The sequence below is a fragment of the Hordeum vulgare genome, chromosome 7H (assembly GCF_904849725.1).
Source record: "Hordeum vulgare subsp. vulgare chromosome 7H, MorexV3_pseudomolecules_assembly, whole genome shotgun sequence".
NCBI lineage: Eukaryota > Viridiplantae > Streptophyta > Magnoliopsida > Poales > Poaceae > Hordeum > Hordeum vulgare.
The window spans coordinates 74232756-74250024 of record NC_058524.1 but is presented as its reverse complement, the minus strand read 5'-3'; positions in this window follow the sequence as shown (position 1 = coordinate 74250024).

Genomic DNA, 17269 nt, shown 5'->3' with positions numbered 1-17269 from the left:
CGTGGAAAGAGGATAAAAATTGTTTGAATAGGACGCAGCTGCACTCGTGGTTGAAGGTGGTGGTGGGAATATTTTCAGACCGTATGGATATAGATACTATGATTTCAAAGGTCAATTTTAAGCACTATTTTGTTCGTGTAATGAAGTGGCTCATGTGTTAGCAAACAATAGTTATTCTAATAAGTCCTATTTTGGCTAGTTGAACGAGCCTTCTAATTATATTGCAGTAAGCTCGTAAATGAATTAGACGTGTTTCGATTTAATAACAATATCCATGATGGCCTTTCCTACAAAAGAAAGGGGATGTAAGACCTTCTATGTGGTCAAAAAATAAAATCACAACCTTAATAAAATGCTTTCAAATTTAAATTCAATTTCTAATGTTCTTGTGTTATACAATACAACAAACATGTTATTCGATTAAACTTTTGGTTAGAATATGCACCCCAAAAGTTCATTCAGGGCGGGCTCAAAATCTGTTTTTAGCCCCAAATTTCCCCACACGACCCCGTGTGTAGCAACCGAGTAGCATCAAAAGGCGAAAGACCTAGCCTAGAGGCCAAATAGCACACCCCTACACACAACCATAGCCACATTTAACTGAACATTTCTTTTCCCCCGTTTGATAATTGAAGGCACAACTTCTCCCTAAAGTCGTTTTGGGAATTAATAACAACATATATGTCATTGGACTAATGATTTTATCTAGTATATTTCAGGAAATATTCAATGATGCATTGGCTAAGTATTGTGAGGAGAACCCCTAGATGCAAGGAATATCTATTGCAAAAAGCTTGATGACTCTACATTTTATATTTTTTTGAGAAATCACACTTGAGTCCATAGGAAAGCCAATACTATTAAAAGGGGATGAGGTGAGTATGATGATCTGGTTGCTCAAGTGCTTAGAGATTAGCCACCAAAAATACTCATGAATTCTCCCACAAATATTCTATCCAAAATCCTAAATATCCAAATTTGGTGCCACCAACAATTTCCATTCGGCCCTACCGAGGTTTACCTTACACAGATCCTATGCCAAGCCCTAGCTTCTCGATGCCACCAAGTCTGCTTTCGGTCTGACCGAGAATCGGTGACCAACTCTTTGTCTACCTGTTTCTAAGAATCGAAGTTTCCAAGTTTTAGTAATCGATGTCACCGAGTCTTGTAACTACTTAGGCTAGCCAAAGTCGGACCCACCAAGATTCATATATCGGTCTCACCGAAACACCAAAAGTTGCCACATTATGTACTAGTCGGTGGAACCGAGTTTTACTTTGGTTTCAACTAGTTGGGAAATAATGTAGTAACAGTTGGACTTTTGGAGATGCCTATATATACCCCTCCACTTCCTCTCAATCGTAGAGGAAGCACTCGGAACGAACCAACACTTGCCACATCCATTTTTCTAAGAGAGAGCCACCTACTCATGTGTTGAGATTAATATATTCCATTCCTACCATAGGAATCTTGATTTCTAGCCTCCACAAGTTGCTTTCCACCCAATCAATATCTTCTACCCAAGACAAATCTGTGTGAAAGTGATTGAGTGTTGAGGACACTATCTTCCGAAGCACAAGAAGAAGGAGTTCATCATACTACCACATCTATTATATTTTGGAGGGTGGTGTCTCCTCGATTGGTTAGGTGTCGCTTGGGAGCCTCCGAATTAGTATGGAGTTTAACCAAGAAGTTTGTAAGGGTAAGGAGATCCCCTACTTCCTGAAGATCTACCTCGAGTGAGGCTAATCCTTCATGGACATAAGCCATCATGGAATAGACAAGGTGCTTCTTCATGGACCCTTCGTGGGTTGAGCCCTCCGTGGACTCTCGCGGTCGTTACCCTCCGTGGGTTGAAGTCTCCGTCAACGTGGATGTAAGATAGCACCACCTATCGGAACCACGCCCAAAATCTCCGCGTCAATCTTTGTGTTTGATCTTACTATCCATATCCTCTATTTATATGTGCATGTATTTACTTTCCATTGCTATAATCTTAGACTTGCATGTGTAGGAATGTGCTTAACTTGATACAACTGCTAAAACTTGCCCACAACTAAAACTGGGAAAAGGCTAAGTAGTCTAATAAACCCGCCCCCCTCTAGACATACTTTAGATCCTACAAGTGGTATCAGAGCTTTGGTCTCCATTGCATTGGTTTCACAACCTAGGAGAGTATGGTGTACATTGAGGGAAATTATCACTGTAGAGGTCCACACTTTGATGGTACAAACTTTGCTAGTTCGAAGCATAAAATGAATGCACATTCTTGGTCATAACCCCACTGTTTGGGTTGTTGTTCATCTTGCTCTGTAAGGTGAATTCTTTGATGATGGAAGGGAACCCGATCATGAGGCGACCGCGGAAGAATTGAAGATGTTTCAATACAACGCTGAAGCATGTGACCTTCTATTCAACTACCTATGCCTTGAAGAGTTTAACAACATTAGTTGTCTTGAGAATGTAAAGGAAATTTGGGATACTTTGGTTGATATGCACGAAGGTACCGAATACGTCAGAGAATCTAAGTTGGATGTGATACAAACTCAACTTGACAAGTTCAAGAAGAAGATGGTGAAGGATGTGCTGAAATGTACTCTAGGCTTGCTCTCATCACAAATGAGATTGTCGGCTTAGTAAGCAAAGACATAACCAACAAATTCATCATCAAGAAGATCCTTAGAGCCTTGGATGGAAAGTACGACATCATGTGCACATTGATCCAAATGATGTCAAACTACAAAGATCTTATGCCAACGGAAGTCATTGGAAGGATTATTGCTCATGAAATATCACTCAAGGACAAAGAAGAGCTTCATAACAAGTCAAGCGGTGCATATAATGCTTCAAGTGATACTCCCGCTACTTCAAATGACAACCTTGTCACCAATGAAGATATAAGCATCATGGTCAAGAAATTCAACAAGTTCTACAAGAGTAGAGGCAAACAGAGAAGCTCCAACTCAAGATATGAAGAGAAGCGTTCATCTAGTCGTGACCAAAATTGCTACAATTATGGAAGGTGAGGACACTACTCCAATGAGTGCTCTGCCCCGCCCCCCCAAAAGAAGAGAAGAGACACCTAGAATACGAAGCTCAAGAGATGAGTCACCTCGAAGAGAGAGAAGGAGTAGAGAAGATCGTTATGAACGAAGACCCTCCCGGAGAAGCAAGGAATCGAAGAAGAAGGACAAGTACACCAAGAGCCACTCAATAATAAGACATAAGCTCATGTTGGTGAATGTGTATCCGGCTACAAATCCGACAACCGATCCGAGAGAAGCTACCACTCCAACTCCGACTATAGTCAAGATGAAGGTGTTGCTGGTCTAGCACTCGTATCGTTCAATTCCTATGACATATTTGATTCATAAAATTAAGGAATTGAAAAATGTTTCATGGCTAAAGGCCCCAAGGTATCACACCCCTAAGTACTTTGACTTTAATCATGATGAGGATGACTTACTAGGATACGATGAGTTGTTCTTTGATAAAACTAGTGATATCAATGAAAACAAACTTGATAATAATCATGCTAGTCAAGATAAGTCGTGTGATGATGATACAAAGGAGATTGAGCATATCACTAAAGAATTAAACACTCTTAAGTTAGCCCATGAATCTACTCTAGAAGATCATAGAGAGCTTGCAAGAACTCATGAAAAGCTATGCTTCGAGAAGCTAAATTTAGAGCAAGAGCATGATTTTTTTAAAGAAATCAATGATATTCTTTGAAAGAGGAGTTCTTATTATCTAGCCAAAAGATTACACTTGTCTACTTTTGCTCCACAAGTTAAATCTAAGCAAACCAGTAACATAGGGAAGAAAGTTTCTTCATCTAGTAACAAGAACACTAATGTGAAATCAAATGATGTTGTTGCTATTAGCTCTTTTGATTCCACTAATGATTCTCTTAGCCAAGCCACACTTGAGAAAGAAAATGATTTATTGAAAGGCATTATAGAGAGAGGTGTCTTTGAGAGTCTTGCCAGAAGTAAGAAATTTGAGAAAATTGTAAGCAAGCAAGGAGCACATCGGAAGAAAGAAGGTGTTGCCTACTTCAATGCCAATGGAGTTGAATGGGAAGAAGTTCAATACCCCAATCCGAAGTTTGTTTCTCAAAAGGAGAAGTATGTGATACGTCTCCAACGTATCTATAATTTTTGATTGTTCCATGCTGATATATTATCATCCTAGGATACTTTTTGGGTCATAATTTACCAATTTATATTATTTTTTGAGTAGTAACCTATTGACCCAATGCCTAGTGCCAGTTGATGTTTTTTTGTGTTTTTTACTTTTCAGGTTTACTGTACCGAACGAAATCCAATTGCCTTGAAACTTTTTTATAATTTTTCTGGACCAAAAGAAGAACTGGAACTTCGGGCGGAGGCTAGAAGCCTCACGAGGAAGGCACAAGCCAACAGGGCGCGGCCAGGGGGTTGGCGCACCCTGATGGCTTGTCCCTCCATGATGGCCCCACTTCCACCAATCTCTGTTCTATAAATTCACTTACGTTTCAAAAAACATAAATATCAGAGAGAAACACTTTTTCCACCGCTGGAAGTCTCTGTTCCACAGTGATCCCATCTGGAGCTCCTTTCCGGAACCCTGCCGGAGGGGGGATCGATCATGGAGGGCATCTTCATCAACCTTGATTCCCCCGTGATGATATATGAGTAGTTCACCATAGATCTACGGGTCCGTAGTTAGTATCTAGCTGGCTATCTCTATATATATCTTGATCTTAAATACAATTATCATCACATCTTAAATTTCATCTATCCGATGTAATTCTTTTCTATGATGTGTTTGTTGGGATTTGATGAATTGTAGGTTTATGTTCATATTATTCAAGAAAATTATTTGAGTCTTCTCTGATATTTATGGTTCTTATTTGCATGATCATCATATCTTCGTAATTCTCTCCGGTCTATCAAATTGCTTTGGCCAAGTAGTTTGGCATTTCTTTAGTGAGAGGAGTGGGTTGTACTGGGTTCAACCTGACGAGTTCCTATATCCGAGTGACGTAAGGGGACAAGTTGCATCTCTATTTTGTTCCCACTAAGGATAAAACGATGGGGTTTATTGGTATGGGGTTTATCTACGCTGTTTCATCGTTCTGTAAGCATTACTCTGATTTTCATGAACTTGGAGCATAGAAGCAGTCTTGAAGTGGAGTAATAGTAGTAAGTGCAGGAAAAAGTAAGCCTATTTTTTATGGACGTGATGCATATATACACATGATCATTGTCGTGAAAAATGACATAACTATGTGATGTTCTATCAATTGCACAACAGTAATTTGTTTACCCACCATATGTTGCTTTTAAGAGAGATGCCACTAGAGAACACTATGCCCCCGGGTCTCTTCACTTATATATTCAGAAAGCATATAATTTCCTTGTTGTTATTATTTATCTTTTATTTTTATTTTGCAAGTTACAATTATCTACACACCTCATTTGCTTGCAAATAACGAGATCAAGGGGATTGACAACACTCTTGCCCGCGTTGGGTGCAAGTTGTTTGCTCTTTCGTGTGCATCCGCTCAAGACGGTTGAGGATTGATATTCATATTGGCTCTATAAACCTTGGTGTCCTAATTGAGGAAAATACTTACTGTTATTTTTCTGCAATTACCCGCTCCTCTTCACAGAAAACACAACGCAGATCACCAGTATTAGGAAGGATTTCTGGCGCCGTTGTCCGGGAATATAATCACCAACTATCAAGTAACTTCACACAAATTATCATTCACTTGTTCTTCTTTTTATTTGCTGTTATATATTTCTTGTTTAAAAAAATAAAAAATACAAAAATATTCACCTTTGCTTGTCACTAGTTTGCATATTTCCTCGCTAGTTTACTTGTCCTGCTTGTCGCTTTGCTTGCTCGGTCACCATTTATCAAGATACTACTATCTTGTGTGACTTCTAAAATACTAACAATAATGATTTTATTAGTACTCAAATACCACTTGGCACTAGTGCGGAGGATTTTGATATCAATGCTGCATTGTTGAATCTTGTTAGGAAAGAACAATTTACGGGAACTCCTAATGAGGATCCCGCTGCTGATCTTAATACCTTTGTTGAACATTGTGATATGCAACAGAAAAATGACATGGATAATGATATTGTGAAATTAAAATTGTTTCCTTTTTCACTAAGATATAAATCTAAGGTTTTGTTTTCATCTTTACCACGTAATTGTATTGGAACACGGGATACGTGTAAAGATGTTTTTATTGCCAAGTATTTTCCTCCTGCTAAGATTATCTCCCTTAGAAACCAAATAATGAATTTTGGACAACAATTACATGAGCATGTTGCACAAGCTTGGGAGAGGATGAAATTAATGATTAGGAATTGCCCTACAGATGGTTTAAACTTGTGGATGGTTATCCAAAATTTCTATGTTAGACTAAACTTTGTATCCAGAAATCTTCTAGATTCTGCTGCAGGTGGCACCTTCATGGAGGTGACATCAGGAGAGTCCACCAAACTTTTGTACAACATCATGGCCAACTATTCTCAGTGGCATACGGAAAGAGCTCCAACTGGTAAGAGGGTAAATTATGTTGAGGAAATTGCCACTTTGAGTGAAAAAGTGGATGCTCTTGTGAATTTGGTTGCTAATAAAAATGCTCTTGTTGACCCTAAAGGCATTCCCTTGTCTACTTTAATTGATCAAAATTATAATGCCATTGATGTGAATTTTATCTTGTGATATAATTTCAACAACAATTCCTATAGGGGTAATTTCAATGCTAGGCCATATCCCGATAATCCCTCTAGTGGTTATGGCAACTCTTATGGAAATTCTTATGTAAATCCTTCTACCAATAATAATAAGTTCTTGTTTGACATTTAAAACACCATTAAATAATTTCTTAATTCTCAAAAAAATCAATACTATGGTAGAGTAAAAGTGCAGACGATCGATACTTTGGCTACAAACATGGATAGAATTGCTCTTGGTGAAGAAACTCTTGAAAATAAAGCTTTTCCACCCAAGCATGATTTTAATGAGACTATTAAATCTATTCAAATATCTATGAATGAAATTATGGACAGGACCTCTAAGTTCAAAGCTAAGCGGGAATTCCTAGACACTAGTGGAAAAAGGGCCTTTGGCCTGGACCCTTTAGTCCCGGCCTCCCTCTGGGTCGGGACTAAAGGCCCGGCCACGTCGCCCCAAATCGCAATGCCGCCCATGAGGCTTTGGTCCCAGCCCGTAAGGAGCCTTTAGTCCCGGTTTGTGTCTCAAACCGGGACTAAAGGGCTACGCGGTGTGCAGCCCGCATGTGCGCCACCTTTAGTCCCGGTTTGTGTCTCAAGCCGAGACTAAAGTCCTCTTCCTATATATAGCACAGCCCCCCGCTCCCCTCTTCCTTGCATTTTTCTTGGATGGAAGAGTGTGGGTGTGTGCTAGCTCTCCATTTTTTTGATGCACTAGAGGTGTTTGTTGAAATGTGTGTTAGAGCGATGCCGCTTCAGTTCACCAAACACAACTACGATATGAGATGCCCGAGCCACGCTTAAACCTCTTCATCTTTATTTCTACTTATTCTAAAAGGTGAGCAACTATATTTCCTCGTTTAGACCGTGCGGTACTAATTTTTAGGATTGTGATTGTATTTGATATACTGTCGTATAACGCAGATGAGCCATCCATGGATGTACAGTGATCGACGCACAGCCGCTTACAGAGAAGGCGTGCATTCTTTTCGAGATACAGCCGATGCGAACAAGCATGGTGGTGGCTATATGTTTTGTCCATGTGTTGAATGTCGGAATGAGAAGGATTACACTTCCTCAAGAGTCATTCAGAGCCACCTGCTTCGGTCCGGTTTTATGTCGGGCTATAATGTTTGGACCAAGCACGGAGAAAGAGAGGTAATGATGGAAGACGACGATGAAGAAGAAGAGAACGATGATGACAACTACCGATCTATGTTCCCTGAGTATGCTGATACCGCAATGGAAGACAATGAAGAAGAAGATCAGGATGAAGAACGGGAACCAGATGAGCCCGCTAATGATCTTGGTCGGGTCATTTCTGATGCACGTCGAGGTTGCGACACAGAAAAGGAGAGGTTGCAGTTCGAGCAGATGTTATAGGACCACAACAAATTGTTGTACCCAACTTGTGAAGATGGCCAGAAGAAGCTGGGTAGCACACTGGAATTGCTGAAGTGGAAGGTAGCGACCGGTGTGACTGACTCATCATTCGAAAAGTTGCTGGTACTGATGAAGAAGATGCGTCCAAGAAAGAACGAATTGCCCGCCAGCACGTACGAAGCAAAGAAGCTTGTCTTCCCTCTAGGATTAGACGTGCAGAAGATACATGCATGCCCTAATGACTGCATCCTCTACCGCGGTGAGAAGTACGAGAATATGGATAAATGCCCGGTATGCACTGCATTGCGGTATAAGATCAGAAAAGATGACCCTGGTGATATTGAGGGCGAGCCACCCAGGAAGAGGGTTCCTGCCAAGGTGATGTGGTATGCTCCTATAATACCACGGTTGAAACGTCTGTTCAGAAATAAAGATCATGCGAAGTTGTTGCGATGGCATATGGAAGATCGTATGAAAGACGATAAGTTGAGGCACACCGCTGATGGTCGGCAGTGGAGAAAAATCGAGAAAGAGTTCCCGAGATTTGCAGCTGACGCAAGGAACTTATGGTTAGGTCTGAGTACAGATGGCATGAATCCTTTTGGGGAGCAGAGTTGCAGTCATAGCACCTGGCCCGTTACTCTATTTATCTACAACCTTCCTCCTTGGTTGTGCATGAAGCGGAAGTTCATTATGATGCGAGTGCTTATCCAAGGTCCAAAGCAACCCGGCAACGATATTGATGTGTACCTAAGGCCATTAGTTGATGAACTTTTACAGCTGTGGGTCGAACCAGGTGTACATGTGTGGGACGAGCACAAACAAGAGGAATTTGACCTTCGAGCGTTGCTTTTCGTAACCATCAATGATTGGCCTGCTCTTAGTAACATTTCAGGACAGTCAAACAAGGGATACAATGCATGCACGCACTGTTTGGATCAGACAGAAAGTATATATCTGGACAAATGTAGGAAGAATGTGTACCCGTACAATCGTTGTTTTCTTCCGCCCAAGCATCCCTTAAAGAAAAAAGGCAAGCATTTCAATGGAAAGGCAGAACCCCGGGGGAAGCCTATCATCCGTACTGGTGCTGAAGTATTTGATATGGTCAAAGATTTAAAAGTAATCTTTGGAAAGGGTCCTGGCAACCAACCTGTTCCTAACAGCCCTGATAAGCGCGTACCCATGTGGAAGAAGAAATCTATATTTTGGGAGCTTCCCTACTGGGAAGTCCATGAGGTCCGCTCGGCAATCGACGTGATGCACCTGACGAAGAATCTCTGCGTGAATATTCTAGGCTTCCTGGGCTTGTATGGGAAGTCAAAAGATACACCGGAAGCACGGGAGGACCAGGAACGTCATAAAGGAAGAGATGGCATGCATCAAGGGCAGTTTCAAGGGCGTGCCAGCTACGCTCTTACTAAGGAAGAGAAGGAAATCTTCTTTGAAGTCCTTTTCAGTATCAAGGTCCCAACTGGATTCTCATCGAATATAAAGGGAATCGTAAATATGAAATACAAAAAATTCCAAAACCTAAAGTCTCATGACTGCCACGTGCTTATGACGCAATTGCTTCCGGTTGCATTGAGGGGAATTCTACCGGAAAATGTTCGCCTGGCAATTGTGAAGGTATGTGCATTCCTCAATGCAATTTCTCAGAAGGTAATCGATCGAGAAAGTCTATCAGGGTTACAGATTGATGTGGTCCAATGTCTGGTCAGCTTTGAGTTGTTTTTCCCGCCATCCTTCTTCAATATAATGACACACCTCCTAGTTCACCTAGTCGAAGAGATTAGAATTCTCGGTCCTGTGTTTCTACACAATATGTTCCCCTTCGAGAGGTTCATGGGAGTCTTAAAGAAATATGTTCGTAACCGTGCTAGGCCAGAAGGAAGCATCTCCAAGGGCTACGGAACAGAGGAGGTCATTGAGTTTTGTGTGGACTTTCTTCCTGACCTTAAGCCGATTGGTGTTCCTGAATCTCGGTATGAGGCTAGGCTGACAGGAAAAGGCACACTAGGAAGGAAAGCAAAAGTATGTATGGACGGGCATTCTTTCTCTCAAGCACACTACACAGTTCTACACAATTCCACCGTGGTGGCTCCGTATATCGTGAGACACAAGAATATTCTGCGCTCCGAAAACCCGGGGAAGGCTGACTCTTGGATTAAAGGGAACACGAGAAGACCTTCGGTAGTTGGTTGCAGACACATCTCATGAATGACGACACCGTTGGAGATCAGCTGTACTGTTTGGCCAGGCCACCATCTTCGACTATATGTACTTTCCAAGGGTATGAGATAAATGGGAATACATTTTACACGGTTGCCCAAGATAAAAAGAGCACCAACCAAAATAGTGGTGTCCGCTTTGATGCAACACACGAGAATGGGCACTGTTTGGAAACATATTACGGGTACATAGAGGAGATATGGGAACTTGACTATGGACCTACTTTTAAGATCCTTTTGTTTCGGTGCAAATGCGTGAAGCTGACAGGAGGCGGAGTAGTTGTAGACCAAAAGTACGGCATGACAACAGTGGATCTCAACAATCTTGCGTACATGGACGAACCATTTGTCCTATCCAATGATGTCGCTCAGGTTTTCTATGTGAAGGACATGTATACAAAAACGAGAAAAAGAAATCAGCAAAAGAAGATATCGTCCGATGAGCCAAAACGCCACATAGTTCTTTCGGGGAAAAGAAACATCGTGGGACTAGATGACAAGACAGACATGTCACTAGATTATAATAAGTTTCATGAAATTCCGCCCTTCAAAGTGAAAACGGACCCAAGCATCCTACTGAATGATGAAGATTCTCCATGGCTACGACCCAGAAGAAAACAGAAATAATAGATAGGAATATTGGTGCAATAATGTAATAATGTATTAAACCTTTTATGTAATGCATGTATGGAATGTACTAAACCTTTTAGTTTTAAATTATTTATTCAGTTTCAAACACGAAGTGCATCCAATTTTTTTCGTAGCCCTCTCAACTTTTTAACACATGCTATGTGGGTGAAATGATGATAGCATGCCAACTTTCAACATTTTCAGAGTTCATTTGTAGTGCTTTTCAATTTCAGGGTCAACTAGCTCAAAAAAATAAGTAAATGCACGAAGAATACCAAATGAAATCAGAAATTGTTGAAATTTTGTGATGTGCCTTTGAATGGTGCATTTTGAACACATAAAAAGTATGGAGTTCAAATAAGTTCAAAAAAATGAAATCCCTTTGTAAGAGATGAGTTCTCGTTCGAAACCTTGATACTTCGAGAGAGATTGTCCGTTTTCTACACGAAGTGCATCCAGTTTTTGTCATAGCCCTCTCAACTTTTTAACACATGCTATGTGGGTGAAATGATGATAGCATGCCAACTTTCAACATTTTCACAGTTCATTTGTGGTGCTTTTCAATTTCAGGGTCAACTAGCTCAAAAAAATAAGTAAATGCACGAAGAATACCAAATGAAGTCAGAAATTGTTGAAATTTTGTGATGTGCCTTTGAATGGTGCATTTTGAACACACAAAAAGTATGGAGTTCAAATAAGTTCAAAAAATGAAATCCCTTTGTAAGAGATGAGTTCTCGTTCGAAACCCTCATACTTCGAGAGAGATTGTCCGTTTTGTACACGAAGTGCATCCAGTTTTTGTCGTAGCCCTCTCAACTTTTTAACACATGCTATGTGGGTGAAATGATGATAGCATGCCAACTTTCAACATTTTCAGAGTTCATTTGTAGTGCTTTTCAATTTCAGGGTCAACTAGCTCAAAAAAAATAAGTAAATGCACGAAGAATACCAAATGAAGTCAGAAATTGTTGAAATTTTGTGATGTGCCTTTGAATGGTGAATTTTGAACACACAAAAATTATGGAGTTCAAATAAGTTCAAAAAAATGAAATCCCTTTGAAAGAGATGAGTTCTCGTTCGAAACCCTGATATTTCGAGAGAGATTGTCCGTTTTGTACACGAAGTGCATCCAGTTTTTGTCGTAGCCCTCTCAACTTTTTAACACATGCTATGTGGGTGAAATGATGATAGCATGCCAACTTTCAACATTTTCACAATTCATTTGTAGTGCTTTTCAATTTCAGGGTCAACTAGCTCAAAAAAAATAAGTAAATGCACGAAGAATACCAAATGAAGTCAGAAATTGTTGAAATTTTGTGATGTGCCTTTGAATGGTGCATTTTGAACACACAAAAAGTATGGAGTTCATTATCATAGTTTTAATCAACATAGTTTTTAATTGAAAATAACAAAATAGTTAATAGTTTGGATAGTCAAAATAATTAATTTTTAAAATAGAAAATAGTTTTGAATTATTTATTCAATTTCAAACACTTTTCATTATCATAGTTTTGTCAAATTCTCAAATATGCAAAAATAATTTTAATAAACATAGTTTAAAATTAAAAATAACAAAATAGTTAATAGTTTGGATAGTCAAAATAATTAATTCTGAAAATAGAAAATAGTTTTGAATTATTTATTCAATTTCAAACACTTTTCATTATCATAGTTTCGTCAAATTCTCAAATATGCAAAAAGAATTTTAATAAACATAGTTTTTAATTGAAAATAACAAAATAGTTAATAGTTTGGATAGTCAAACTAATTAATTTTGAAAATAGAAAATAGTTTTGAATTATTTATTTAATTTCAAACACTTTTCATTATCATAGTTTTGTAAAATTCTCAAATATGCAAAAAGAATTTTAATAAACATAGTTTTTAATTGAAAATAACAAAATAGTTAATAGTTTGGATAGTCAAAATAATTAATTTTGAAAATAGAAAATAGTTTTGAATTATTTATTCAATTTCAAACACTTTTCATTATCATAGTTTTGTCAAATTCTCAAATATGCAAAAAGAATTTTAATAAACATAGTTTTTAATTGAAAATAACAAAATAGTTAATTTTGAAAATAGAAAAAAAAATTGAAACTATATGAGAATTTATAGAGAAAATTAAACCTAAATTCAAAGTGACCTCACTTTGAATTCCCGGCTCGAGCCCCGACCCGGGACTAAAGGCCCGTGCTTCCCGCCTTTTGTTCTGCCAAAAAAGGGCCTTTAGTCCCGGGTCGTGGCTCCACCCGGGACTAAAGAGTGTCTTTAGTCCCGGTTCGAGCCCCGAACCGGGACTAAAGATCCACCTATATAAGCGGGAGTTAGAAAATTTCCAACCCAAATCGCATTTCGTTCTCTCTTCTTCCTCGTTCTCCTGCCCGGCGCGGCACCGACGAACTCGACGACGCCGTCCGGCTGCCCGCCGTCCTCCTCGCCGCCGCCTGTCGTCCTCCTTGCCGTCGCCGTTGTCCTTCTCGTCGCCGCCTACCGTCCTCCTCGCCGTCGTCGATTCCTCTGGCCGGTAAGCCCCCCGCCCCCTCCTCCCCAACACTCCGGTCGGTAGAAGAAAAGAAGAAAAAGGAGAAGAAAAGAAGAAAAAGGAGCAGAAAAGCAGAAAAAGGGAAGAAAAGAAGAAAAAGGAGAAGAAAAGAAGAAAAAGGAGAAGAAAAGAAGAAAAAGGAGAAGAAAAGAAGAAAAAGGGAAGAAAAGAAGAAAAAGGAGAAGAAAATAAGAAAAAGGAGAAGAAAAGAAGAAAAAGGAGAAGAAAATAAGAAAAAGGAGAAGAAAAGAAGAAAAAGGAGAAGAAAAGATTTTTTTGTCATTTAATTCCTATTGTTATTAGGTTTGTGCTAGATTATTAGGGTTAGTAATATTTAGAAGTAGGTTAGGGTTACAAGAAGAAGAAAGATGAACAAAAATAAGAAAATAAGATTAGGAAAAAGGAAAATAAGAAGAGGAGGAGAAGAAAAGAAGAAAAAGGAGAATAAGAAGAGGAGGAGAGGAGAAGAAGAGGAAAAATAGAAGAAGAGGAGAAGTAGAAGAAGAGAAGTAGAAGAAGAGATGTTGAAGAAGAAGCGGAGAAGAAAATAAGAAAGAAGAAGAAGAAGAAGAAGACATTTCTACGTATATAGATGCTTAATTAGTGTTTCTTAGATTATTGCTTAATTTTGCTATTGTATATGCTTAAGTGTTAATAGTTTATTTTACTATATATACAATTAGTTTATTTTTAGCAAGAAAATTAATAGAACTAGTTTATTTTTTAATTCATTTTATGATGCCTACCCCGCATCCTTGTCGTCGACTCGGCGGAGGACACCTGCTTGATCAGAGGGGCCATGTCCAGGACTGGGCTCCGCCCGGCTGGTATTGGGAGGTGCTACCTTCCGGGGAGCGTAGGTTGGTGAGGAGCCAGCCCGTTGTTGACCCGATCCTTGTTTGGTGGCGGTCGCGTGGGCCAGTGGCGGTGCCGAGGCTTCCGGACACCGCGGAGGTGGTACGTCACCGTGTCAGCAAGGAGGATGAGCACGTCCGTCGCTACATGGTTGCGTTGGAGGGCAGGTTCTAGCATACCTGGCAGGTTCTTTAGGGATCTCACTGGAGCTATGATCCTGTGATGGTTCCTTCTCTTTGGGTGTCCACCGCCCGCGACGATACCCGTCGGGCGCTACGGTTCTAGCTGTATCAGTGATGCTATATGTATGATAGTATTCGAGGAGTATTAGTGATAATATTCGACGATGTACGGACAAAAGAGATGATGTAGTTTTTGTTATAATTGAATGCATGCTAATTTGAATACTACTTTATTTTACGATCTGGTTTTTCTTATTGAATGCTCAAATTGGAAAAGTACTCCTACTTTGAATACTATGCAGAAATCTAGGAGTCCCGGGTGGAGCCACGACCCGGGACTAAAGTTGTTTTGGAACGGAGTTCCTGATAGAATAATTCTTTTTTGGTACAAAGTTCAACAAAGTCCTTTGACACTAGACAATGTGACATATAGAAGGGTAGATGAGATCAGAAAAAATAGGATCATTTTCTACACATCTAGAATGTCGCCATTTTGTTAAATCCTTAAAGGTTAAGAGAATCCGTTAGACATATTTTAGAGTTTAGGTTCTAGCCAAGACACGGGACTAAAGGTCCTCCTATATAAAACGACACTTCGAAGTTTCCAACCCCTCTTATATAGTTTGATAGTTTATTAGTTAATCAAATGTCCGTTTTTTGCAGAACTATGGATCCACATATCAGGAACCTCGAAGAGGAAGAACTTCTCGAAGATATAATCAAAGACGGCCCCGATGTTGAACCAGCTGAATCTCCGTCGTCATATCTAAACCCCTCCGGATATGGAATGGAGGTCGACCGACACGAAGATGAAGCCGATGGGGCAGGAGATAGGTCCAATGACGGAGAAGGTGATAGCTCCACTGATGGAGAAGTCGGTGGAGAAGCCGGTGGAGAAATAATAATGTCCGGCGAGGTATACATATGAAGTTCGACAATCACTTGTAATATGTGAAAAATATTGGAGATAGCTCTATATTGTATACATATACATTCATTTGACGAATGTTTCTCCCTCTTAGGCCTCCACATCAAGCAAAGCTACGAAACGAGGCCCGAGTAGAAAGTTGGATGCACGGACGCATTACACCTTTGAGGTGATATTGCCTACGGGCGAACCCAAGCTTCCTAAGAATGCTGCTGACACATTCAAGAAGCAATGCGGAGTTCTCGTTAGGGATCACGTCCCGATCAGCGTTCGGGAGTGGAACAAGCGCAAAGGGGCAGCCGATAGTGACTATGTCGCCGAAAGGTACAAAGATAATCTTTGGAATGATCTCATGTCACATTTCAACCTGCCAGAATGTGAGAATGAAGACGCTGCAAAAAAAACTGAGGGCCAAAGTCAAGCAGTGGACTCTAAAGAAGATGGTCGAACTGTTCCGTAGATGGAAGAAGAAGCTATGGAAAAACTATCTGAAGACAAAGAAAGTGCCAGTATTCGAGGGGTATCTAGCCAAGCAGGCGAATCACTGGAAGGCATTTCAAGAGTACAAGGAGTCAGAAGATGCCCAGGCATTATCAGAAAAGAACAAGAAAAATGCCAACAAGAAGAAATATCACCACAAGATGGGGCCAGGGGGCTATGAGACTGCCATCCCAAAGTGGGATAAGAAAGAGCAAGATCTGCTAGCTAAAGGCATCATACCTGAACCACTCCGTGATGAGTGGGAATTGAGAGCAAGAAATTGGTTCCTTGCGCATGGTGGTTCGTATGATGAAGGAACAGGGGACCTCATCTGCAGTGACGGTCTTAGGATACCCAGGGAGAATTGGAAAAATATAGTGAAAGAAATTAAGGAGGGAAAAAGACAGTTCACTTCAGATAGAGAGAAAGATTTTCTCACACTGGTCCTCGGCAATGACGAACATGGAGGACGAACGCGAGGCTTCGGTCCTTCTTACCCGTGGTGGCTTGGGTTTGCCAGAGACCAAGACACTTATAGAAGCCGAGCGAGAGCAAAGAAGCGGCAGCAGGATGAGGAGAATGACAAGTTCAACCAGTTGCTTGCCAGGATTAACGAGCAACAGAAGCAGATTGATGAGCTTAGAGGAGTAACGCGCCAGGAAGATCCTGCACTCGATATTACCGACGCCCCATCTAAGCGGAAAAGCAGCATGGCTGAATCTGAGGCCCCGCCCGACGATGCACGAAGAATGATAGAGGGCGGTCCCGGCTACCCCGTGGATGGAATCAAGGAGTCAACATCATGTGAACTCCATCAGAAATTCAAGAACATATCCATGAAGGTGGCCGTTAGACAAGCTTTACCTTCTGGCCCTGATGCACGCTGGCATGGCCGTGAGATTCCAGGTGGCTTTGCTAAAGTCGGGGTGGATGAAATCATGGCAGGGTTTCATGATATGGAGCTCGACATAGCTCGACCCGAAGATGAGAGGACACTCGGAGAAGTACTGGGTGGAGTCATCCTATGGGACAAGAACTACATCAAGCTTCCAGGATCGGCCCCAAGGACAACACCGCCTCTCAGTCGTCGCAGGTCACCTACACCTCCATCACCTCCAAGCCCTCCACATGACGTCGGCCAGCACAACACGAGTCCATCTCGATCACCGCCGCCGGACTTGGGTCGTCCGTCTCTGCCGCCGCCCGCTCCGGATACTAAGCGGAAGCGTGCCAGCAAGAACGCTCTGCCGATGATTTCTAAGCGACGGAGCCCCCCAAAGCGCAAACTGTCG